The 26,678-nt window shown below is 42.1% G+C and overlaps 1 protein-coding gene across 3 annotated transcripts in view; it reads left to right on the plus strand.

The window, feature by feature from the left end:
* Nucleotides 1–26,678, plus strand: part of Znf521 (zinc finger protein 521) — a 282,622-nt gene that overhangs the window by 96,164 nt on the left and 159,780 nt on the right. The window lies entirely within an intron of this gene.

Raw genomic sequence — 26,678 nt, forward strand, 5'->3', positions numbered from 1 at the left:
TGGTGGCACCCACCTGTGCCTGCTGCACTGGGTTCTTCCCAGCTTCATATCAAGTATGAGTCCAACTGGCTACTTTCTGTGGCTATCCAAATGCAGGATATTTTTAATTTTGACTTTTTTTATGTTATATGTATGGGTGTTTTGCCTACATGTATGTAAGTACATTACAAGCATACAGTGCCGGCAGAAGTCAGAGGGGCCATCGTAACCACTTGAACTGGAGTTACAGGAAATGGTCAGCTGCCACGTGGGTGTTGGAAACTGAACTTGCTTGTCTGTAGGCACAGCCAGCGTGCTCTACTGCTGACCTGTCTCTCCCACATTCTTAACTTTTGACAGCTCTGTTTTGTATTAGTAATTGTTTTCTTGAAGCATAAGCTTTAGATAGAAATATGCTTTTCCTTCCCTCTTTTCTTATCTGTGTGTATGTGGGAAGGTAGGCTTGTTGTATGTGTTTGAACACATGCATGTATAGGTACATTCATGTGGACATGTGTGGAGGCCACGTGTCAAATACCATTCGTCAGTCAGTCACTTCTCATCATCATCATTATTATTTCCTCCTCCTCCTCTTTTCACTCCTCCTCCTCTTCTTTTTTTATAACAATCTTTCAGTGAACTTGGAGCTAAGCCTTTAGACTCTACTGCTTAGCAAGAGAACCTCCAGTGTCCCCTCTCATTCCCCGCAACTAGGTTACAGGTATTTGTCAAGCTCCTGGCTTATATGTGTGGTCAAGGGATTTGAACTCAGGTCTTCATGGTTGTGCTGCAAGCCATCATCCCAGCCTGCTCTTCTCATTTTCTCATTCAAAACAATTAAAATGCTCAATGTATACATTTTTTGAGTACATTATTTTAAAAAAGTAAATTTAGTAAGAATAAATATAGCTGATTTTGCTACCTAGAAGCTGAAATTAGTATAAGCCGAGAGAGAGAGAGAGAGAGAGAGAGAGAGAGAGAGAGAGAGAGAAAGGAGTCTAAGGCATTTAAACTCCATTTGTTTTCATTAAATTGTCCCTCCCAGCTCTAACAAACTTGCTTTCACAATCTCCAATGTCACACCAATTTGGCAGTACAGAGAAATGGAAATACATTAGTAATTTATACTTCAGTTGTTGGGGACCCTGGCTCCCAGTCAGAAAAAGACTATGCCGGAGACTGACACAGTAATTTCTAGAAACATAGGCCTTTGGAATTATTGGGTTGAATGGGACATCTTTTTCCTGTGTTTTCCCTGTTTTTTTTTTTTTTTTCTGTTATCGTAGGAGTTGTATGGATTTGATTTATGAACTCGGAATGCTGTAAATAATGAAATAATAAACTGGCATGTCAGCGAGGGATAAAGTTACTCACTGAAATTAAAGTGAAATTAAGTAAGTCGCTAGTTCACTTACGAAAGTGCTTGTTGTTCTCGCTGAGTGGCAGTAAATACCACTCTAAGGAATGTGGTTTGTCTTATGGATAGGTTTTTATAAATACTCCAAACGGCATCAGCACACACCCTTGGACCACGCTGGGTTTTGTTGATCCTTGCAACATATTTTGAAAGGTCTGCTCTCTTGTCGGAGCCAGTAGGAGGCACGGGCCCTTGCACAGCATTGTAACTCAATATAAAGCTTTCCCAGCCCTTCGTGCCTGCGCTGTGGGGTTTGAAGTTAATGGGAATGTCAGGCCAACGTGGGCAGCACTATCTAAGATCCTGAGCACGGTGCTCCTACTGTTGCCAGTGCGGTGAGAATCCAGGAGAGCCTAGAAATGCAAGCATTCGGCCTTCTTCAGATGTAGTGAGGGAAAACCACCCAGTCTTAGGGACAAAGGTGAGGGTGAATGTGTGACTGGGTTTCTGGTCTGTGGCATTTTTAGGATCCAGACTGCTTTTTTTTTTTTTTAAATAAATAAATAAATAAATAAATAAGTAAAAGAATATGAGTAAGTAAGGTGCAGTATTTTTCCATAAAGCATTAGTTCTTTCTATAATATGTGCATAATTTTTATGAATCAGAACCCGAATCATAAATAAAATGTTAATTTGTAGACATATTTAACTGTGGAGCAGATGGAAAAATAGGACCGTGTAGGAAAGCTAGGTATTTGCAGAAGCTAATGAAGTTAATTGGTCCCATTTGACCACCTTATTCTCCCCAACCCCCTAAAGACCAGGCTTTTTTATTTCTTTAATTAAAAATGAGTTTGGTATGTTAATATTATAACCTTTCATATTTTCCTAGTTTTCTATATAAATGCCTTATTTATAGAACCACCCTTAGGAGTCTAGTGTTAGCAAGAACATTAGTAACCTGGGAGCAGCGAGCAGGGCGCTGTTCTACACAAAAGCTATTAGCCACATGCATTGGGGTAATGTGTGCTTATAGGCCCTGTTATTGCTTCCTGTCCTGTTACTGGTGATTACATAAAGAAAGAGCTATTTTTTTTTCCTCTAGCTTGAAAATGGCACATGTTAAAAATGCATAAAATAATGATCACTGAATGGAATTTAATTTTTAAATACCAGTACTAGAACATATTTTGATTGCTTAAATTGCCTGGTAAACGCCCACTGAAATATCACCAGTGTGAAATCAGAGAAATCACCATCTTGAGCTAATCAATACCATATGTGTAGACAATGTTCCCGAAATTATTCTTTGTATAAGGCAAGGCTACAATGCACAGTGTTTAGCTCCTTCACCAAAGAGTGCTTTATGCGTCAGCTACCACTGTGGAATGCGCAGTGTCTCTAGAAGGTACCACTGCCAACTACACAGGGTTCTGGGACATGGTTTCTCTAATGTCATCACTAGCATATTGCATTTGTATCGATTGCCTATGATTTCTGTATATGGATGATTGAGTTTGAGCAAACTACTTAGGGTTTCAAAGGATTTGGATAATGTTACACCATGGGGTTGGAAATCTCTTTGAATATTGTATTGCAGAGGGGCAAAGTCATCATTTCTGTGCATTTATTAGGCCCCTGCTGTAGAAACAGAAACAATAAACCATCTTTTGTAAGTTAAGAGATCTTGGAACGGGCAATTCTAATAAATCCAGGGCTTAAGGAGAAGGGTACGTGCCGAGGCTCCAAAGTTGTTGAATCATCTGGAATGTATTAGAATCTTGATTAATAAGAATACATCTGTAGTTCTACATAAAGAACAGAGCAGGCAGTTTGGCAGATAGGAGTGGAAAGAGAGAAAGGAAGCCACGGCCATGAATTCCTATTGTTCCCTTTTGGGCAAGCGTTGGTATTCCTAATACAGCAAAGCGGCTGCCCCATCCCTAACCCCAGCCAGAGAAGTAAACCTTTGGCTTGAGGAATAGATAACTCCGGAGGACGTAAACAGGAAGGAATTTGATGTTGACCATATTCCTTACAGAAGATCTGCATATGAGGAAAGGCTCAAGTAATCAGTCATTTAACTTCCATGATGTCACATATGCATAACATATACGTCCAGATCTGAAATGTGACCTTTTCACCCCACATATTGTCCTGTTTAATATCCTTTCTCCCAGGAACCCCATCCTTTACCCTCATAATCATTTAAAATTTAGGGATATGATCTCTTTATAAGATACCTTCAAGTTTGACTTGAACCAGCTTTTGGAAAAGCCTCCAGAAACTATGATAATTGTAAAGAGAAATCAAACCCCAAACCTATAAAATTTGTGTAATTCTCATATCAACAGGCTGGCTTCCTAAATGCCAGAGCATTTTTTAAAAAGGGGATGATAAGTTCAGAGCTCAGGTTTGGAAGATAACATATTTGGCAATAGGTTCTAAAGAGTCTGACATCCATACAGACATTAACTTCTCAGGCCAACCGGTGAAAGGTTGATAAAGTTTGCTGAAAGAGGAGATTCATGCAAACCACATCCAGTCTCTTAAGAGCAAGAGGAGCAAGCTCTGATCAATGTAAAGTGCAGGTTTATAGGTGAACCAAGACAAAGGCAAGAGAAGCTTACATACCTTCATACTCCACAGCAAAGAGCCAGGAACAGTTTGTGATGGAAGCTGCCGGTAGCTTTCTGTCTGAGAAACTTGGAGTAGGTAAGGGTCGACTGTTTCTGGCTACTCAGTCATAGCCAGCTAAATAATAATACCAGGTGGGTTTTGCAAGAAGATGTGCTTCACAGGAAAGCATGCAAGACCGTGCCTCTCAAAGAATGGTGACAATTGAAAATTGATTGAATGTTGACACCTCCAATCTTTAACAAAGTTATATTTATCTAATGATAAAATATAGTTTACTTCAGAATATGATTACCGGCACTTACCTTTTCCCAGAATGTGATACTTAAGTACATTTTAGATATCACTTAGTTGCTTTCTTTTAGCAGAGGTAGGAAGAAAAAAAAGACATGCAGTGTAAAAAAGTTCATTCTTGGTGTATCAGAGGAAAATGTTACTGCATGGTAAGATGGTGAAGTAATATAATATTACTGGTATTGGGGTTGCCACATATTTATGGTGACAGTCTAGATGGTAGGTTTATTCCACGTGGTTTCTGCCACAATCAGACAGCTTTGCCATATTGAACGACTCATGCTTGGTGTGTAAATGACTGTTCGTGGCTGTGTTCCAATAAAACTTTATTTATAAAAGTGAGACCATTTGGTGCACAGCTTGTAATTTGCCAGAACTTAAAATGTATTGGATAAACATTCAGTGGGGTTTCTGTAACTATTTGGTGATTGAAAAGAAAAAGAAATCACTATGAATTTTAAAGAGGTGCAAGCATAATTTTATCCATATGTGACAGACCGAAATTTCTGTGCATGTGCCAATACCCACGTGCTCTTAACATATTTCTACTTTGTTTGTAATGACTCATTATTGAGGTAAATAAGTGGAAGGAATATGTAAAGATTTTTATGAGATTCTTTGGGGTAGTGCTTAAAAAGATAAAAAAGTATGGTTACAAACATCGGTAGAGCACCCCAGCAATCTGTGCCAATTGAAATGGAAAAGAAAAACAACTTCTCTTTTCCTATTTTTTTTTTAAGTGCGGGCAACTACTTTGTTTCAAATTCATCAAACTGTACTCTTGACTGGCTTCGCTGTGGAATCTGTGTGTTCATGTATGTATGTCATGGTAGCTGACCTCAATGGCACAGACCATAGGCATCACTGGAATCAGTTCCAGTTGTCTTTTATTTAGAGGATTCCAAGTATTGTTTGCCCACATTGGCTGCAGCAGCCCTGGGCTGAAGGTAATGCAACCTGTGGGAAGTAGTTTGGAAAGAGTGAGCACTATGGGCCTCTCCCCCCCCCCACCCCCCCGTCTGCTGTCACTATTCACTGAGTATTTGACTCTGCTCTCCTGGGGGATGAGTGCATCCCCACAGTACCACTGTTGCTGCCCTTTCCTCGATGACCAGGGCATAGCTTCATAACTGTAGCCTCTGTATCCAGCTTTCATCTCGTCCTTCCCAGTTCAGGGGAGTCTGATGGGAAGCCAGCTCTGCAGATTAAATTCCTTTCCCAGCTCTCTGCTACCTACAAAATGGTTCAGAGCCCTTACTTGTAGGAAGTCCACCCACGTATGGCTTCATTTATTCCAGAACTCTATCCCCAGGTGCACTGGTGCTTGGTCCTGATTCCTTCTGAGCATCCCCTAGGCAACTTGAGAAAATACTCACCTAAGCCTCCACCTCAGCTCCATGTACTATGAATCTCCAGCAGGGAGATAAAACATTAATACGCTTTAAATGACTCCCAGGTGATTTTAATGCCTCACTGATGTTGAGTTCTCCTTTGTAGTCAGTCATTTACTGGAGTGCTGATTTTCTGGTTGCAGAGTTTTGCTGTTGTGTATACGATGCCTTCTCTGGAGAAAGGCTTTCTTCTCTACCTAGAATATCCCAGCTTATTCTTTGACGTTGAACTCAAAGAGTACACCCTGATGTGGCCTTTCTGTGTCCTCCAGTATGGGCCTACTGTTTTCTACAGACTTTGGGAGGAGAGGGGAGGTGCTGATTTTATTCTGTCATCTCATGTCAATAAACCACTCAGCAAAGCTACCATTGGCATTATTGACTTCATATTGGCTCCGTCCTATGCTAGGGATACACTGAAGTGTGTAAGAGCTAGACTGGAGTGGTAGCTAGGGTACACCTGACAAAGCTCTCATTCATATTCTGGGCATCAGTGTTTGTTGTCCTGGGCATATCAGGAAAAAAACATCACATTACTTAGTAGGAGAACCCATAGAATGAGCAGCACTCTGGAAACCTTCTGTGTTATGGCCATCACAATGCCAAAGTAATGACTGGGATCAAGACTGGGAGAGAGGGATGAGAAACTGAGGGATAAAAATCTCAGCATAACTGCACTAAACCAGCTTTTAGGAGACGGAGGAAGTCATGTGTGTGTACACCTTGTTCTGAGGTAATAAGCTAGTAATGACATTCACCAGAAAGCAAAATGTTGCTTTAAAAGATGGGACAATTCAAGAGGCTTATGTGGTGCACGCCCAGAGAAATTACTGAGGCTCTAAAAGATCACTCGAAGTCACTTCATTGATTATAACTTGAGCAATAGTGTAGGTGTGAGGGGTTTCAAGAAATCTTTTCTTATGTAAACAGTCTTAAATAATAACAACCAGATTAATTGGAAACAGGAAAAAAACAGAAGAAAATAAGAAAGAAATCTGTATCAGGCTGCAGATGTAGCTCAGCAGAAAAATAGTCATCTAGAATGCACAAGACCTTGGCTTCAGTCTTCAGCATTGAAAATATTAATAGATCATAAAAGAATATGCAAAATATAAATTTTGTCTGCGTTAGTTTGATTTGAGACAGAGTCTCACTGTTAGCCTTGGCTATCTTGAACAAACTACATAGACCAGGCTGGCCTTGAACTAACAACAACCTTCTTGCCTTGGCCTCTGGAGGGCTGGGATTATAGGCATTATACCACTGTGCCTGGCTAATTTTACTCTATTTAAAAATACAGTCTATCCATGGAGCAGGGCACAGCATGGATAAAATAGAAGTTTATGCACAACCAATTTATTACTCGTTTGTAAATTCTCTTCACAAAGAACACTGGTCTTTAAGATAAAGATTTACCTCTCTCTCTGTCTCTGTCTCTCTCTGTCTCTCTCTGTCTCTCTCTGTCTCTCTCTGTCTCTCTCTCTGTCTCTCTGTCTCTCTCTCTCTCTCTCTCTCTCTCTCTCTCTCTCTCTCTCTCTCTCTGTTGCTAGGAGTAGAAGTCTGAGCACCACACATGCCACGCAGGCAGTCTACTACTAAACTCCTAAGATGGGGTGGTTACCACATTTTGTTTGTTTTTGTATCTTTATGTCTAACAAAATGTCCATTTGGTGACTGAATGGATGTGACTATGGGCTGGGATTGAAGGCTTGCAAACGACTGGTCTGTGTGCAGCAGCCAGTTTCTCTCCAGCTTGTAGATCCTACTTGGGTTTAGAAAGGAGGGAGCTACCTTCTGCTCTGTCTTCCATCACTCATCCTGCCACAAACTGAATGTTGGCAGCTCAGATTCAAAAGTACAAGTCATCAAAGTCTGCAAATGCAGCTTCATCATTGTTAAACGCCACTCTGGTGGTGTCAGCGCCTAGATGAGAGAGCTCTCTGCTGTCTGCTCAAGTTACTGTGAACCTTACACATTTGCAAATGGTATATTAAAACATGATTTCAGGAGTTGAAGAGATGGCTCAGCAGTTAAGACAGTATTTCTACTGGACAGACCCTTCATTCCCAGCACCCATGTCAGATAGCCAACAGTCTATAGCTTCAGCTCAGGTATCCATCCAGTGCTGTCCTCCAGACTCCATGGACATGAGTACCTGCCCTCACTTGTGTAAGTTCCCCACACAGGCACATATATAGACATAATAAACCAAAATCCTAAAAAGTAAATTCAGTGATGCAGCCAAAAACCAATGCATTATAAAAATATAATCACTACTGATCCATAATAAAATGAATGCAATATAAGGAATTTTCCATCCAGAATAGACATGTGGATACTAAATAGCCTTGCTGTGGCAATAAAAATTTGCTAGAGCAGACCTGATCTCTCTGTTGACTTCAATAGTGCCTATACCAACCCACCGGATGGTGGTGGTTCACACATTTAATCCCACCACTTGGGAGGCAGAGGCAGTGGGGTCTGTCTGTGAGTTCTAGGCCAGCCTAGTCTACAGACTAAATTCAGTTCCAGGACAGTTGGTGCTACACAGAGAAACACTTTTCCAGGGGTAAGGAGAAATCAAAACAACAAACAAAATAAACAACCCCACAAACAAACAAGAACCCCCAACAACAACAAAACTATAGACCATCCCCAGGTGATAAATATGTTAACTTCTAAAGTTTAAATGTCAGTTAAGTGAGGGGTGGAATGGCTCCATTGTACTTGTCCATCAAGTAAGATGCTCTTTGTTTAATCCTCAGCATAGAAAAAACAAACAAACAAACAAATAAATGTCTAATAGTGAGATAACTATTTTGAATTTACCATAGATTTTTTTCCACATTTAGATTCTTGGCATGACCAACTAATCATTCCCTTCTTCATTCTTCCCTCCCTCTTTCCTTCCCTTTCTTCCTTCCCTTTCTTCTTTCCTTTAAATAGGGTTATGGGAAATAGCTACAAAACACAGCTATGCAGGTTGTAAACTTGACAATGGATGCTACAGGGGATGAAAGTAGAACAGTGTTGTGGCTATCAACAGAGGAAGAAAGGCCACTTTTACAAATTCTCTGGGAGAGACGTCCCTTTTCTCTGTACATTAGATGTCTCTGGCTTGTAATGGGCGAGAAGGAAGTGGGCAACCTGTTGAAGATGCATATGATCCAGGGCTTTCCTTAAGAAAGCAAGCACATATCACCTCCAGCCCACTGTAGGTGCAGGGAACCTGATCCCCTTCCACCTTCTGTGGACACTAAAGACAAACCTTCTCTGTTGTTCTAGAATATGCCCTGGGCCTGTTGTGTGAGCACCATAGCTGAGGAAATGGATTATACTGGCTTCCCAGAGTGCCAGTCTGGTGTCAAGGAGTAAAATGGGATTCAAAAGCAGTTTTGGTCTTTAGGATATGAGAGGGAGGGAGTGTGTATGTGTGTAAGCATGCATGTTCATAGTTGAGCATTTGGAACTTCTCTGGGGAGGTTAAAAGCAAGGTTTCTGCCCTGGCCAGGTGAAAACCATGGATACCATGGTGTATAAGAGGCTTGGTATAGACAGGATCATCTCTGTGTGTCTCCTGGGAGGAAGGAAGATATGTTCTTTCTCCTTGGGCCATGGTGAGCATCCTTCTAAGAAGACCAGGGATGGATGTCCTATCTGTTCATTCATCTATAGCACCATGCACTTGGGCATTTTGGAGCCAGTGTTTCTAAAAAAGACTTGACTGATTTTATCACAAATCTAAGCTTTAAAACACATCCACATGAACAATATTCATGGTGCCAGAGGGAAGAAATCAGAAGAAGGGCAAGTGACCCCAGTCTCTCTTGATGCCAAAGCAAGTAAACCCACAGTCTCAGGATGGTGAAGTCTTCCAAACAGAGCAAGGCAAGTCTCATTCATCAGGACCTATTCCAATAATACAAAAGAATTCCTTTTGGAAAACAATACGTCGCACCAACTTGAATGTGTAATATAATAACAATATTAATCAGACAAACAATCCACATTAATCAGTCCTGCCTTGAATTCAAACGATTAATTAGCTTTACAATCTAAGCCAGTGTTTCTCAATCTCTGGCTCTCAATCCTTTGGGGGTTCACATACAAGATATCCTGCATTTTTTGAGGAAATGAGTTTGTTTTGGAATTCATGGAGAAGAAAAGAGAGAGGCGGGAATAGAGAAGCAAAGAAAGAGATACTTACATCTGTCTTATTTCTGGAACTTAACATCAGATCTGAGGCTGATAGAAAATGACTCTGAGCTCTGAAGTTTACCTTTGAACAAGAGTGACCCCTGTCAGTTGTCTCCAGAAGAGAGGGGAGGGGTGTTAAGTGTCTGTGTTTGTAAAGGGCTTTTCTCATGTTGTCTCCCTTTTCCTTTCTGAGGAGAAAACACACACACACACACACACACACACACACACACACACACACACACACATATACTTGGTTCCCTCTAGATACCAATATGGGTTCTGTTTGCTAAGGCCAAGTGTGATGTAGACTGCGTTTAAATCAGAGCAAGATTGTTATTGAATATACCTATTCACTATGTCAGACAAACAGGAAGACAAAAATAACAAAAACACACATCAAGTGTCAAAGAGATAGTTGGTTTGGCAGAAATTACTAAGTCTCTATGGGTACCCTGGAAACTTAACCAGCAGAGAGAATCGAGGTTACCCAAGTTAGGTACCCAGAAATCCTAACTCTGTACACTCTCCTAGAACCAGTGAAAATTCCACTCTCTGGGAGAGGCAACTTGTGGGATGGAAACTGGCAGTAGGGACTGGTAAGTTTGTAGCAGTGCCATCATACTGAAATAAAGCAATAATCAAATCAATTGCTTGTCCTTTTTTGAAGTAAAGCATGCAGTCAAGGATGCTGTGCTGTATCTGCAGCAGAGTACTGTTGTGCTGTGCCTGTCTTCGTCTGGCCTGCTCTTGGCCTCCTCTCCATTCACCGTGCGTACACGGCCTTACACTGGTTCTTCCAACTGGTGTTTTCCTGCATTATTCCATTAAGACAGGACATTTGTACACATGGCATAGATCAAACTGGACAGTGTACGGAATGAATGGGGGAACAGAAAGTCACTCCCTGCTCCAGTCAGAGCTGAAGCACCTGTGTCCATAAAACGGGAAGCTCAGCGAGTGAGCATGGTTAGTGAGCTCTCCCCAGCAAGGAAAGAAAATTAGAAATTAAAGTCATTTTGCAAAAAAAGAGTCAAAGAATACATTCACAGGTAAAGTAAGGGGAGTGAGGAGCTAGGCAGTGAATGGAGAGAAATGATTGTTCTGAGTCGGCACCAAACTCTATCTGGTTGCTTTTCTAAAGGACTGACGGTGGTTTTGCTCTTCTAAAAGACTGAAGGTTTGTTTGTTTGTTTAAATAAAATTTCCAGCTTATCCTGAGCTTTTTATTTCACATGGCTTGACAGATGTGAAAGAAAGTTCAAGAACTCAGAAAAGTCATGTTGGAAGACCCTCTCAAAAGGGACCATGGGCTTGGATTTGGTTGATGACACAGGCCATTGAGTCCTTACAGAGAATTGTTTGTCTTCCATTTTTCGATGGCTTTAATTCCTCCAAATTGCTCCTTGAATAATAGAAAAAAGGCAGTTTGAATTCCAGTGACAGATTGGACATAACAGGTTGCAGCTATTAGGCCTCATTTTACCAGACTGAGAAATAAAATTGCCTAAACATAAACATCGAGCACTGGTGCAGTAAATTAATTTGTACAGAAAAAGTAGTTTAGCTGCAGTGCACATTAAACATAGGAAAATTTTCAAAATTACTGCTTTTGGAATTAATTTGTACACTTGTTTACTTGTTAAAAGCGTGCATAAATTCTTTCTTTCAAGGCAGTGTGGCTCAAAATGAGCAAGAAAGAAACATAAAAAGTGGCAAGGAAATGCAGATATATGGACAATACATGCACAGTGTTTGAGACAGCAAACACTCTCACCTTTTGTCCTCAGATGCTGTTTAGAATGTGGTTTGGTTCAGATTCTGTCTGTGGGATCACTACAGAGGCACCCGATTCTGTGATACATGGGAGGCTCTAATAGCTTTGACTTATATTTGCTGTGGTGTAATTAAAAGAGTTTTATCGTCTGGTTGCAGGATGGGTTTACAAATTCACACCACAAGCCCTCTGATTTATACTGTTAACTTTGTATTCATGAATAACCCAACTGATAGATCTCTTTGTACTAAAACACAAAACAAACAAACAAACAAAACCAAACAACAACAACAAAAGCCACTGGACACTTTTTCATTGTTACCTGTAATTCTATTATGAAGAATGCAAGAAAAACTTTGGATAGTATCTTTTCAGATTGTTCCAGCCACCATGGAACTGGACCCTGCAATGAGGGGCAGTCTGATACTATCTCCTGCCCACTGTTTTCAAGGACAGTGGTTCGATTCAAATACAATTCTGATAAGTGGCAGGTTTTCGAGTCTTTAATGCCTTGACAAGGGCATCACTCTCAAGAGAGAGAGGTGAAACCATTCGGACGGGGATGCTGGCCCTCTCCTTTGTGCTGACACACTAAGATAATGGACAATTAAGAGAACCTTCAGTGCAGGAGAAAGGATAGGGTTATCACTAACGTAAAGGAGCCTGTGGGTTGCTGGCATACGAAGAAGAAAAGTGGAGACTTTTAAAGAGGTATATAAAATACACAGATCAGGTACCTAATGACAGTTTGCACACTGCTCTTTTACATGTGATAATGGTTAGTCACGGAGTGTTCAGCGTTGTTTGCTGTACCAAACCAAACAACTAGCTCACTGCATTTGACATAGACTTGTAGAAAATCTACCCCGATGCTGGCTTACCTAAAACAAAGTCCATAAGCCCAGCAGCTAATGGGGTATGCTTTGGTGTGCTCTTAATGAAGACCCCCTTCTGTGGTCAATAGTAGGCTGACTCCTGGCAGTCTGAGGTAGTCCTTGTCAACCCTACCTGCTTGCATTTCTGTGGACTCCCCAGCTCCCAGGGGGTGTGACTTAATGGATCTGAGAAGGGATCCTGTGGTTTTCAAAGCACCCAGGATTGAAGGCACCATTAAGGAGTTCAGAGCTGAAGCCCAGCTTCCTTGATAACTCCAGTGCCCTGCCAGATCATCTGATGATTTAACAAATTGAAATCACCATATCTGTGTCACTCTCAGAGATGATTGTATGGCATCTAACAGCCATCTCTTGCTTGTGTTCATCTTGAGGTTTAAAACGGGCTCACTGCTGAGGGAAGTCCCTTTATCTGCATCTTCTGATCCCCATCTTCTGCCTCTGCACTTCAGTTTCTGCTTTCATCCCCTTGGTGGATGAGTACAGCTCTCTCCTGTTTACCATCATGGATAAAGACCAGGAGGTGCCACGGGATGTGGCCTGGTTGCTCAGGTAAAGGCATTCATGCACTTTAGAATCTAGAGCTACCACACAAATGTGACCCCTTCGTACCTGGTCACCCTACTCCAGTGTGGCTCATGTCGGTGCTCATGGACTTTTCAGGGGAAATGCTCACAGCCTTCACTCCTAATCAAGGTGAGACATTACTACGTTATTTCTGAACGCAGTGCTGAAGAGGGTTAACTGATTTCCTTTTGACTTAAACTATCATTTGTCTCAAACAGCCTGCAAGAGAGTAGAGTGCAGTGCTTCTGATAACTGTGGGCTCTCCTCAGCCTGAGGAGATCCCGTGATAAGATAAGGAGCTTGAAAAAAAAGTCACCAGCTCGGGGGAGTGGGACAGGAGGAGAGGGAACGAGCTAGCTGCTTTGACTGCTAAATATCCCCTGGTAGCCAGAGATAAGACACCTTGAGCTTCGCAGAAAACCTTAAGCAGGATGTAAATGAAACCAATAAAAAAATCATTTGAGATCAAGTCCTGCTCTGCTCCCTCTCTGCCCCCAGCCTGACAGCAGAAGACTCACTTTACTGTAGGGCTGCCACACTCCAGCAGACCTGGAAGTGCCCAGGGATTGACTGAAGCGCAATCAAAGGACAAAATAAGTGTCTATAATTTCTAGAGATGTCCAAACTCGAGGGCATTTGATCAGCAACCCTAGCAGCTCTTCCTGACTGGAACCTGAACTCACTGCTGATTCTACAAGGCTTCTTTCCTCTTCCTTGCTCTCTAGTCCAGGGAGTGATTTGCTTCATAGTTAGTTTTAGGATAACCTTCTGTTGCCAAAGTGTTGAAAAGGCTCAGCCACCTTTCGCTGTGTATTGGTGTCTCTCTTGCGTCTGTTTTAGCCTGAGCATTGTCGGCAACAAGGGTTTACGCGACAGAGATCATGTACCTCTCAGCAACACTTCCTCGGAGGATGAGCAGCATTCAGGGCTGTACCCTCAAGCCCAGGAGTGTAGTCAGTCAGGCACACCGTTTTTGTTTAGTTTATAGAGTTGCATTCAGATATCCTCAGGACAATGTGGAATTACCTTAGGATGTACATCTCAGACTGTATCTGTTTTAAAGCAAGACTCATGGCCTTATGTGTGTACATGTTCACATGTGTGTGTGTATGAAGGAGTGCATGTACATATGGAGGCCAGAAGCCTGATGCCATAGCCAGCAGCATGACCATTGACTCAAAATAACATGTGCTCCTCATGCAGTAGCATCCAGCCTTCATGTACTTGGAACTTTACAGTTTGCAAATCATCGCTGTCTTCTTACAGGTACTTACAAACTGCATCTTCCAGCCCTTCTGCAGAGAGGAAGTGGCGTGGTAGAGCTAGCTGCACAGTATGAGGGAGCAATCTATGGATCAAATCCCACCTCAAGTAGAGGGCAACTGTGACAGTCTGGAGTATGTGATGATTCCAGTCCCTTACCATCCAAACTGCCGCTTAGGGCTGGGACTCAATTTGGTGTGTGAATATGGAGAGAAATGCTTTCATGAGTGTGTTCTAGGGCAGACCAGCCAGCATGCAAGTTACTACAGGGTGCAGAGTACTGTCAGGTGTCTGTATTTCCAGCAGATACTGAAGCATTGTGAGACTGTGATCCCACGCTAGTAACCACTGCTGTGGCTCACTCTTTAGAGCTGGGCTTCAGTGCTCATTTTAGTATGTTGAGCCATAGTAGCTGCAGTAATACTCAAGGGGTAATTTAAGGACAAGGCGGCAAGAGCTTTCTTTTATCCCCTTGGTGTGGATGTCAGGGAGCACGTCACTAGGGAGTGTGGAGACGTGAAACCACCACTTGTCACTTTCAGTGCTCCTTTCCCTTTGCTTTCATTTGTCAAGGTTGGATATAAACGTACGGTTACAGAAAACTGGGAGTGTGTGTACGTGTGAGTGTGTGTGTGTGTGTGTGTGTACGCGCATGTGTGTGTAGGGTTTTCTAGCCAGTCTCCAGAGGTAAAGAGAAGCTAAGTAGTGATGAGACAGCTCCGTTGGTGAGTGCTTGCTGTGCACACTTAAGGACCTGTGCTCAGATCACCAACACCCGTTAACGGTTAACAAGACACAAAGGATGATTCGTGCCTGCCATCCTAGTGCTGGAAACAGACAGTGGTTTGCTAGAGTTGCCTGCTCAGAAAGCCTTGCTGAATCTTGCCTCAAAAAATAAGGGGAAAGCTTAGAGGAATGCATTTGACTTAGGCCTCTGGCCTCCATATATACATGCACACGTGTGCACGTGCTCCTCCATACAAGTACACACATGAGCATGTACACATGCACATATTCCAGTACCCCTCCCAAACAGACTGTTGACAGAGTTGTACGTTCATCTGATTGTTAATTGCTTTATTGTTTTCTTATACATGTATGAACACATGCCAATTAGTTTGAGTTAGTTTTGCAATACGAAACCACCATTTTTTTTAAATACAGTGTTCAACATCACGTTAAGCTTCTTTGCTGAGCCTTTCGACTTTTTGTTTATTTGCTGTGGTTTGAGTAGGGGATTTCCATTCTCGTTAGTTCAGGGGTCTAGCACGTAGCCCGGTCACTGACTTGTCTGTTCATCTGTATGTTGAGCATTCCTTTGGCTGACAAGGATGCTGTTCTCAGCTCTCCTGCACCACGCCCAAGGGCACTTCGTGGTGGGAGCTTTGCCTTTCACTCCTTTCTTTCCTTTGATCCCTTGAGTGTGACTGAGAGATAGTACCGCCTGTGTCAGCCATCACTTAGGTTCTCAGGAAAGAGTGGAGCCCAGGTTCAACAAATTATGAAGATTCAGAAAGTGAGCTTTGGTCCAGGCAGCCTGGAGTCAGCTGAGAAGCACTTGAGTGTCAGGGCTGTGTTGTTGTCTGTATCTCCTTTATGAGGCAGGAAGCATTGCCGTCAGCTTCTCTATGGAAATAACTATTCAGACTTAATATGACTCGCGTGACTGGGAAGAGGGTTCTTATCACATTCCTTACCATCTGAGGAGAACCTCTTTGTTGCTCATATTGTAACCATATTTAACCTCCTCATATTTCAGTGGACCTTGGTTCATGCTGCTGTCATGTGCTGGGTGCCAGAGGGCCAGGTGTCTACATGTCGTCTTGGGATAAGCACAGATGGGCCTTTATCCTCCTCTTGACTGCAGCCAGATTTGTTACCGATTTGGTGCTGTGGCCACAATGGCCGTGGTAATCTTCTTATATATTCATTTGTTTTAAAGTGTTTTAGATGGAGACAAAATAAATACTATAATATAAAGGAATCATGGGAGTTCTGAGGTCTGACTACAATTATTATTAGAATTTTTATCAAGACACTTAATGTTAGCTCTATATGTGTGTACATGTACATATATGCATTTAAATGATACATACAGGTATATAAATAATGTCCCTACAGTTAATTGTATATCAATTATATATGTAAGCATATCACTAAAAATAGCATTTCACTATTATTACGTAAAGTAGTTTCATTAAATATGTTTGCAGAGACACTTACATTAAGTGGCAAATTACTGTAATGAGCTCTTTTGTAATGACACATCTAAAAACCTTTGAAAAATTGTTTTGATATAAACTATGTAATTGATTTTGAACATTCCGTGAACGCTGGATAAACACACAGGTGTGTCTACACATGAGGTATTGTGAATTTTATCTGGTGAACACGTGCATGTGCACATACTTGGTTCTGTGATTTCAACTGGTGAACAGGCAATTTAAGGTCCAGGTCACCTTAAGGTCCAGGTCTGTTTCAGGGAAGAGACCGCTGAGTCAAAAGTGGGATGAACTGGTGGAGAGTTTACCATCTTCATCACTGCAGGACTTCTCTGCAGAGCTCCATTCATATTGTATATAAGTGGGTAGATGAAAATATTAATCTCTAAAGTTATTTGATATATGATCAGGGCAGAGTTACTTTGCATCCCAGTTGAAGTTGTTCTCAGGGAATAGTTCTGTTCTTTGGGGGTCATTCATGCCATTTATATCCACAAATGTTTAAGCCCATCTCACTTGCACTGAAGGAACACTTGACATCCTATCTGGGCTGCTTGGGATATAGTCTCCCTGTACAATTTCAGGTCTCTTGGGATGTTGTGGGAATTCTATCTTCCCAGGATGCTTTGCAGCATCCTGCTGCAGACCCTTACCGACACAGAGTTTCAAGGTCATAATCTTCAGGATATCGACCTCAAGTTCCTCACACCACAGTAGCCTACAGCATCAGCAGAAAATTTGAGAAAACCAGGGGAGACAACACAAGGTACTTGGAGTTGAAGTTGCATGACTGCGTGCAGAAATATGTCCATGCCTTCACAAAATTCAAACATTGTTTGCCACAGATCCTGGTCAGTTCTCTCACATATTCTGCATGGGAATGTCAAAAGCAAGAACATGCAGGTCAGTGGGTTTCATTGTGGCAATCTGATCACTGTGGCAATATGCGCCCCCCCCCCCATCTCTGTAACAGCTTTTTCTACATTAACAAACCCTATTTATCACTTTACTGCACAATGAATCCACAGGGGGTGCTAATTGTTCATTAATTAAATTTTAGCCTTTCAACACTTTTGTATTCTCTGGTGGCCTAGTCTGCAGTGAGGTACACAGAGTGGCCTTTTTCAACTGCCAAAAATTTAAGTTGGTTTTTTACTGCCTCGATGGATACTATACAGGTAAATTTCAGGACAGCAGACATATTCCACTACTATTGTAAGTGTCTGTGACCCAAAGTCTCCAGCTTTAGACCACAGCCTTTGAAGTTAAGACAAAACCCAGAAGAGAACATGACAGAACAGTCAATGCTGGCCACTTTGAAATAAAATTTGAATTTTTTGTTTGTTTGGACATCCTATTGTTTCATGACAGGTCCTCAAGAGGTAAACTTGGTGGAATGAGGCATGGACTTTCTAAGACCCATCATCCATAAAGATACTGTTTCAAACTTGGTTTTCTGTGAAACACTCTTTAGTTTCGGTTTTCAGTCAAGAGGTTAAGTTAAAGATCACAAGGTTGGAAGGAAGGTAACCCAGTTGGTAGGTGGGGCTGTGCAAACGTGAGGACTCCCAAGCACCCATACAGCTGGGTTTGACAGCATGTGTTTGTAATGGGCGCGGCTGACCCAGGTGGATCCCAGTGGGAAACACTCTCTCTCTCTCTCTCTCTCTCTCTCTCTCTCTCTCTCTCTCTCTCTCTCTCTGGTTTTGTTTGTTTGTTTGGTTGGTTGGTTTGGTTTTTCAAGACAGGGTTTCTCTGTATAGCCCTGGCTGTCCTGGAACTCACTCTGTAGACCAGGCTGGCCTCGAACTCAGAAATCCGCCTGCCTCTGCCTCCCAAGTGCTGGGATTAAAAGAGACTCCGTCTCAAAGACAAAAACAAACAACAACAGACAACATGGTGGGTGGCTCCTGAAGAATGACACCCAAGGTTGACCTCTGGTTTCCTTGTGCAGTCATGTGTGCACATGTGAACACACACTTCCTCCCACACAAATTCACTAATAATATTGGGGGTCCTGTGAGTCTTACAAAATATTTCTGATGAGATCTAGCTGTTGCTTTCATACTTCCTAGACCATAATTCATATTAGTGCAAGAGATTTTAAAGCAAAATAGAGTTTGTCGCAAGGATTTTCTTAAAAATTAAAATAGCTTGGCGTGCAGCTGTTCCATGGTGGGGCTTTAGTTCTAGTAACCAATCAATCACAAGTTTCCAGTGCGCACAGTTTCGAAGCACTGAGCTAGTGTACACTGGTTTTCAAGAAGTCTGTAAGTCACGTTCAGAAGTTTCATTTGAGAATTTTTATTCATTATCTTTGAAATGTTTGTGTTATTTAGGCATTTAAGCCACGTAAAATGATTGATTGCCCTCCCACCATGAGAAGAGCAACAAATCATCTGAGCTGTCCCATTTCTTTCTGTATTTGTCACAGTATCACTTATGACTTAGAGAAAAACAGGTTTCTGTAGTATATTAATTTTGTTCATTTTTATATCTTAGCACAGATGACATATTTGTTCCTTATAAGACCAACAGTGAGGAAGACTAAAAATATTTCTGGTATTGTGCACAAAGAAATCTTTTTTTAAAATGTACCTGGGGGTTTCAAGGTTAACTACGAAGCTGAACACACATATCCACAGTGCTTACTTAATATGTTTTAGTTAAATAAATGAACGAGCTAACCAAACAACAAGTATCTGCTTGGGAAATTATTTGTGCTAAGGGTCATATCCAAACAGGAGAATATGTAGTAACTGATAAATGTCTTGTATGTCACAGTAGAAGGGGGAGACTAGGGTCTCTGCTCAGCCGGCAGAGGCCTGGCACAGCAAGGAAGCACAAAGGCCTGAGACTGGTTCTTAGAATCCAGGCCTGGTGACATGCACTTGTAGTCCCAAAACTAGGGGCCAGAAATAGACGGATCCCTGGCTGACTGTCCTGCTGGCCGACTCAAATCATCCAGTCCAGACTAGTGGGAGGCTCCGTCTCAAATTGATGTCTTGGGTAGGCCACCCAAGTTTGACCTCTGGTCTCTACATACACAAGCACACATGTACAGGTGTACACATGATCACACAACACACACACAGCAGCGGGGAAAGAAGATAGACTAGGGAGTAACATAGACTTGTGACGCCTGTCATTATCCAAGCAAAGATAAACGTTCAACTGCTTAAGGAATGCACTCATTCCCAGTCCTGCGAGCAGATGTGCTCCACACGGCTGCCTGTTACTGAACATCAAGAGGTTGGTGCTTAGCATTAGTGACACAGAGTTTTAAGGGAGCCAAGAGTTGGGAAAAGCAAAGTAGTTCTCACCCCCTCCTCCCCACCCTAAACCGGCATAATTGGAAACTACTTTTCCTTCTGTCTGGCTTCAGCAGCACCCGCCTTGGTTTCCGTGAGACGGTGACTTTTTTTTTTTTTTTTCTTGAACTGGTTTTGTGCCGGCTTTTTTCCTCATTTGAGAGGTGGAGTCTGAGTGTGAACTGCTTAAGAATGCACCGTTCGGTGTTTAATTTGGCCGGGGAAGATGGAATTCATCAGGCACCGTCTGTTCAGATGAACTTTAAGCAACGGCAATCAAAGCATTTGTGGTCCTCACCCCACACTCTATGCAAATTGTCTTCCAAACACTGAAGATGTGAAAGTCCAGGATCACCCAAGAGCAAAGTACACACGACACCTTATCTCCTGCAATGGGTTATCTGGAGTTCGGAGGGGTTGGGAGGGGAAGATGAGTCTTTTTTTTTTTTTTTAAATTAGGCTGTAATAAAACTTTAAAAAAAAATTACACCTGAGTTCTCTTATCTGGGATTTGCCTTAAGATTGGGTTAAAATGTGCACCACAGTTCCGGCTCCCCACCACTCCTGTCGTTATGGGGGACCACTCTCTCCCCCATAACATGACTGTTAATGAATTTAAGTGGTCCTTCCAGAACCGTTCGCAGTATTACAGAATTTTAAAGCATCTGTGAATAATAAATATTTCTAAAGTTCACATTTCAGACTACTCATTTTCAGTCAGTTAAATACATTATATGGTATCGAAGTGAATTTAATGTGGGGTTGTTAATTACAAAATGAGCCAAAGCATGCACGTGTGTGTGTGTGTCTGTGTGTGTGTGTGTGTGTGTGTGTATGAGCGCGCGCGCACACACACACACACACACACACACACACACACAATTATTAAAGCTTCAGTTTCCCCCAGCCATGGACATTCCAATCGAGAATGAAAGGAAGCAGTTGTTCAAGAATGCAAAATAATTTATTTAACATGATCTCATCGTTTAGGAATTTAAATCATTGCCGTAAAAATGCATTGCGTGATTTGTCTAGGTGGCTTTGATAATGATGTAGAAGTTGTTACCATGATGGCACTGGAAGAAACACAAGCACCCTTGTCACCTGCCTGCTAAGCACACATTTCAAATCTTCGTTCTTTATCAGTGTTGCCTAACCATTGGCATGGGTGTGTTTCCCTCAGGATCCCCTGCTTGTGCTAAGGTAGTTCTAGTAGCTAATGAGTGGGGGTGGGAGGGAAGGCCTGTGAACTCAATTCTGTAAGGAAGTCCGAGCCTGCTGTAGTAGGCTGCAGGCAGGTATAAAGAATCAAATGAAGAACCACGCCAGACCTGGAAATCCACTTTGGTCTTGTGTTTTAAACAATTGCTCAACACTTGCAAAAATAATCTACTAAATTAACTTATTATGGTGCAAAATAATGCCACAGCTGTATTGCTCATGTTTTAAAGGGAAGAAAGGTAATTTCAAAATTATATACTTAGCTTCGGAATTACATAATAACGCACTTGTTCCAAGGTTACCTATCTTTAAAGACCCAAGATTATATCCTGTGTATGATAATTTAATGCTTGGAATGTAGCATGAATTTATGGTCCATTAATTTTTAGATATTGCCAGCTATTTCTGTTTTGTTTTCTTGCTGGCTGCATACACAACTGTAAATGCTTCAGGCACTATAGATTTCCACCGGGCCACTCTTTAGAACTCATATTCCAGGGGTTCTATTAAAGAAAAGAAAATAGAAAAATGTGTTTATAGTAAATATGTGGACATTTGCAAAAGAACGGGAGCAAATCCCACCCTTCTCAGTCTGTTGACGGGAGTAGCTTTTCTTCCAGCAGTGATAAGGTGCCCCAGAAACAGTCACTAATCCTTGTAACCCCCTGGAGGGTAAGTAGTAAGAATTATTATCTTCATATTGCAGGTGAAATACTTAGGTAGGGGTGGATTAAATGACTTGGCCAGGTCACTCTCCAAGTCAGTTATGGAGCTCAAAATAAAACTCCAGACTCTGATTCTCCCTTCTCTGGCTGATGGCACCTGGCACACCGATACTGGTCTGTCAGTATCCTTCACTTCCAGACACTTCAGAAGGAACCAGTGGTCTAAAGTGAATCTCTGCTCAGGAACCCTGGCTGCCTGGCATTTGCACATGTGTGATACTGAGCCTGTGATACATGTTCTGAGGGTAGTCTGGTGATTCTGAAGAAACTCACCTATTAGAGAGCGACAGGGATGCTCTCTCTAGCCTGGGCTTAAGAAGAGCGAGCTCTCACACAAGTTAGCTGCTCGCCTTAATGTCTCTGACTTCTCAGATGTGTGTCATTTCTTTAATGTGGGTTGGGGTGGGATAGGGTGGTTGTGGGTTAGATGTGGGTTGTGGGTGTGTGAATATGTGTGGGGGAGGTAGGGTGAGTATGTGGTAGGGATGTGCACACATGTGGAGGCCCAAGGTTGACCTTGACTCTTCTTCAGTTGCTGTTCACCTCCTTTTCTGAAAAACAAAACAACACCATCTTTCACTGAACCTGGATTACAATGGATTTGGTTCAACTAGCTGACCATCAAGCTAGGGGATGTTTCAACCTCCCCAGCACACTATATCTGTCTAATCTATCTATCTATCTGTCTGTCTATCTATCTATCTATCTATCTATCTATCTATCTATCTATCTATCTATCTATCTTCCTATCTGTCTGTCTGTCTGTCTGTCTGTCTTCCTATCTATCTACCTCTATCCTTCTATCTGGCATCTCTCTATCATCTACTTGTCTACCTGCCTATCTGCCGTGTGGTACTAGGGATTGAATTAGGATCCTCAGGCTTGGGCTGTAGACTTTACTCACTGAGCCATCTCTCTAGCTTTCTAATTTCCTTAACATCGAGTGATTAAATACATCTTATAACTTTAGTTTCTTAATAATTTCATGCTGCCCATAATATTATAGTTAACCCTGACAGGCTTGACTCTTGGCCTCAGAAGCCAAGGGTCTACACCAAGACCTGATCAGGCCACACTCCGGAGCACATCCTCCCCTTCCCCCTCCCCTCCCCCCTTTTCTCGGCAGTATTTTTACTTTCGGCTGTATGTATTTAGCTCGGACAGCTAACAGTGTCTGGGTCCTTTAGTGCTTCTCTTCCACAAAGGCAGCAATAAACTTAGACTAACTGTCTTGCTCCTTTGGATAACAGGGTGGTCCTGCCAAGCGTTTCTGTGGTTCCATATGCAATAGCTGGAATAGAAATCCCCTCTATCTTTGCTTGTGGCTTTCTAGAATGCTGTGTGAGGCCCACATCACAACCATACTTTGTGCTCTGGAGCCTGTTAGCTGAGGTGGAAGTCTGAGTTGACTTCACTCCTCTGTTGGTGTGGTGAGCACTTTTGCCCATAATATGATGGAACAGGTGTTGTTCTGCTGCTAACTGAGTTTCCAGCTGTCTTCCTTCACACAGACCAGGCAGAATTGGGTATTCTGTCCTCTCAGGCAGGCTGGAGACTCTCTGAGCCCGAGATGGAGGTCTTCCTTGCAGGATATGGCCATATCGACGCCAGAAGATGATCGGGAAAGCCTGGCTGGCTAACAAAGACAGGCCTTCAGCGGCTGGGTGTAGCTCCATTTCTACATCCCCTTTGGCAGCTGCTCAGAGGCCACTGCAGTGTGGCCAGCCAGCAAAATTAGGAAATAAGGACCTCTTTTATTTACTCAGGCTGCTGAATCATGGGCATTCCTGTCTGCCTGGAGAAAAGTCAGGAGGCTCTACTTTCCACGGAAAGTCTCGGGAGTGCTGGAGACTTTCATCTCCAAGTGTTCACACACTTGTTTTAATGTGCTTTATGGAAATGGTGGAACTCAGCAAGCACAGTCACTGTAGAAAAACATCTGCACTAACTATGCTCACACATTTGCATCTTTAAATAGCCTCTCAGGCCACGGAGTGGGCTTCTAGCAAACTTTTCCCCCCAATTGTCAGATCTTGCCTTTGCTGTCTGTGAGTCAAAGAATATGACGAAGTGGCTGGTTCCAGAATCTAAAATTTAATATGGACACGCAGAAGGACTTCATATCGTGATGTACCACACAAGTTACCAGAATACAGACAGACTGTAAGTGACAAAGGGAGAAAGTTCCAGTTGATTCTGAATCTGGAGTTGAAAGAATTCACCACAGTTTTCCCATGAATTAAAACATGCAATTGCACTTCTATAGGTTTTACTGGCAATTGAAACGGCCCTTTGCACTGCTTAAGTTAACAGGGATAGGCAGTCCTGGAAGAATCGGAAGACCTCAGGGGTGAAATGGCAGACAGAGTCCACCAAGGGAGGCTTGAGTGGACAGGACACCATTAGCATGTGGGCCTAGCCCTAGGGGGTCTCGTTTCTAGTTTCTCCCTCTGCCTGCATATTTATTGCACTGGCTAGTGAACCTTTTACCATTTTGATTTCAAAGCAGAAACCAACCTTTTGGAGAAGAGGCCTTTATTCTCATATTCATTTATTCATATTCTTTCTGTTCCTTCTTCCCTCCCTCCCTCCTTCTCTACTGAATAAACACTCTTGGCTCTAGGTTTCCCCCTGCTCAGTCCACTGTCCCCTGCCCTGAGAGGTGCAAGGTTTTAGGTGATTATTGTGTTCTTTCTTAGAGTACAGGGATGAGGCCGGGATGGAACCGGGCAGAAAAGCTTTCCAGTACTACTCTGAATTCCAGAAATAAAATAAAAAAATAAAAAAATAAAAAAATAAAAAAAAAAAAAAAAACTTGATCCTAAGTTTATCTCCCTCAACGTGTCAGGGAAGTTCCAAGCTTGAGAGAACACTTACATAAGGGACAGAGCGCGGCATAGACCCACACAAGCGCCTGATTAGAACATGGTGTCGAGGGTTGGACCTTCTTTTTTTCCCTTTGTGTTAATGGCTCATTGCTTCACAATTCCTTATACGTACCTGGTGTCAGGAGTTGTACACTTAATTTTTACATGGCCCATTGCTCCATAATTATTCATACACCTACACTGATGATGCATCTCATCCAGACATAGTGTAGGATTTAATGATAAGTGGTCTTGATAGGATCTCGGACTCATTCGGCGTTTTCTCCAAATGAGCAAATGGGATGACGAGCTTGAAGACATTTTAAGATAAAACAGCAGGATTCTTAAGTAAAAGACAAGTGTGAAATATGGCAGAGTTTGCAACCTCAAACACTGAGTATATTTATTAATGATTTGAATTGGAAGAATCTGTATCAATCTTGGGTTATCTCAAGGATACCAAGTGTGCATATCTTTTAAAGGGAAAGCCCAGTCATTGTTTTTGCTGTTGTCATCTTGATTTTTTTTGTTTGTTTCCTTTTGGTTTAGTTTTTGCTTCCGTGTGTACTGTGATCTTGGCTGCATATGTGTTTGACATGTCCATATAACTCTTCCCTGCTAACACCCAAGCCTGTCGGAGGCTGCACACTCGAGGGGCTGTGGAGTCATGGAAGCAGGGAGACAGAATCAGGAGGTTTCCAGCTTGCTTTGTTGCAGCGGGCAGGGATCCAGGAATGGTGTTTGGTTGTTTTCTCAGGGTGAGAGGGAGGGCTGCCATCTGGCCTCGATAGTGAGATGGCCTTGTCATCGGTTTCTCCATGCAGGAAAGGAAGGATCCTCATGTGTTTCCTGTGGATAAGGAAGAGGCTGACAATCTAGTAAAATCTTGTTACCTTAAAGAAAGCAGACATGGAATTCGCTTCATAAAGCCGGCTCGTTTCTGCTTTTGTATCCACCGTGGTGCACACATGTGAGCTTTATTGCTGAAGCACTGAGCTTTCTGGATTCTTTTCTCATCAAAAACTTTTAGAAGATTGCAGTCAACCTATATTTGTAACCAAACGCTGTCATTCCCTCTCCCAGCCATCCTGTACTGTTTTTAATTTTCTCTAGCTTTGAAAAATATTATCTTTTGGATTTTGAACACTTTTGAAACTTCTTCTGGCTTTGAGAAAGAAATTATAAAAAGCAAAAGAGATTTTACAACATGTCTTGAGACAGTCTATTTTTTATTTTGGCGTTAGTGAAGCAGCAGGTAGAATGGGAGGTGTACACCATGTAAGAAAAAGAAAAAACTCACCTAATGTAAACGTAAGGCAGAGTTCCTTCACGCATCACGTGCTAAGCCGTATCTGGTTGGCAGCCTTGTTTGTCTACTCTTTGTTGCACATAAATCTCTCTGCATTTACCATAATCATTTATCACTTTTCCTGTTTCCAGTTTTTCACAAGTCGCTTTGTCTCTGCTCACCTCAAAGCGCGGGTCCTGTTTAGCTAAGGAAGTCCCGGCCACTGATTCTTTTCACAGAAGGAAGAGATGGTGGGCCACCTCTTGAACTTTTCCAACGAAACTCAAGATTACGATCTGGTCCTCCTGAAACTCGCATTTTTTTTCCTTGATCCTGGCTGATCCTAGCTGCATGTAATATGTCACAGTGCCTTCTAGCATTTAATAATCCATTTTTTGGCCTAAAGTTTCTGAATCTTTCAGTTATTGAGGAAAACCTGGTTGTCTTTCATTACACAAGACATAATTATTATTGTGTTTTCTGTCTCCTTTCATGTGCTTACTTTTTAATATTTTTTTGCTGAAAGCAATAAGGTCTGTATCAATAAGAACCCCATAAAAGACTTTTGGTCCGCAGAATTGCCTTTTTATAGAAAAACAAGCAAAATGCAGAGGGAGTTTTTTATTAAATATTAGACATCTGGGTTGACTGCATTAATTTTAAATCACTCCTGTAATATTTCCTCTTTT

The sequence above is a fragment of the Arvicanthis niloticus genome, chromosome 14 (assembly GCF_011762505.2).
Source record: "Arvicanthis niloticus isolate mArvNil1 chromosome 14, mArvNil1.pat.X, whole genome shotgun sequence".
NCBI lineage: Eukaryota > Metazoa > Chordata > Mammalia > Rodentia > Muridae > Arvicanthis > Arvicanthis niloticus.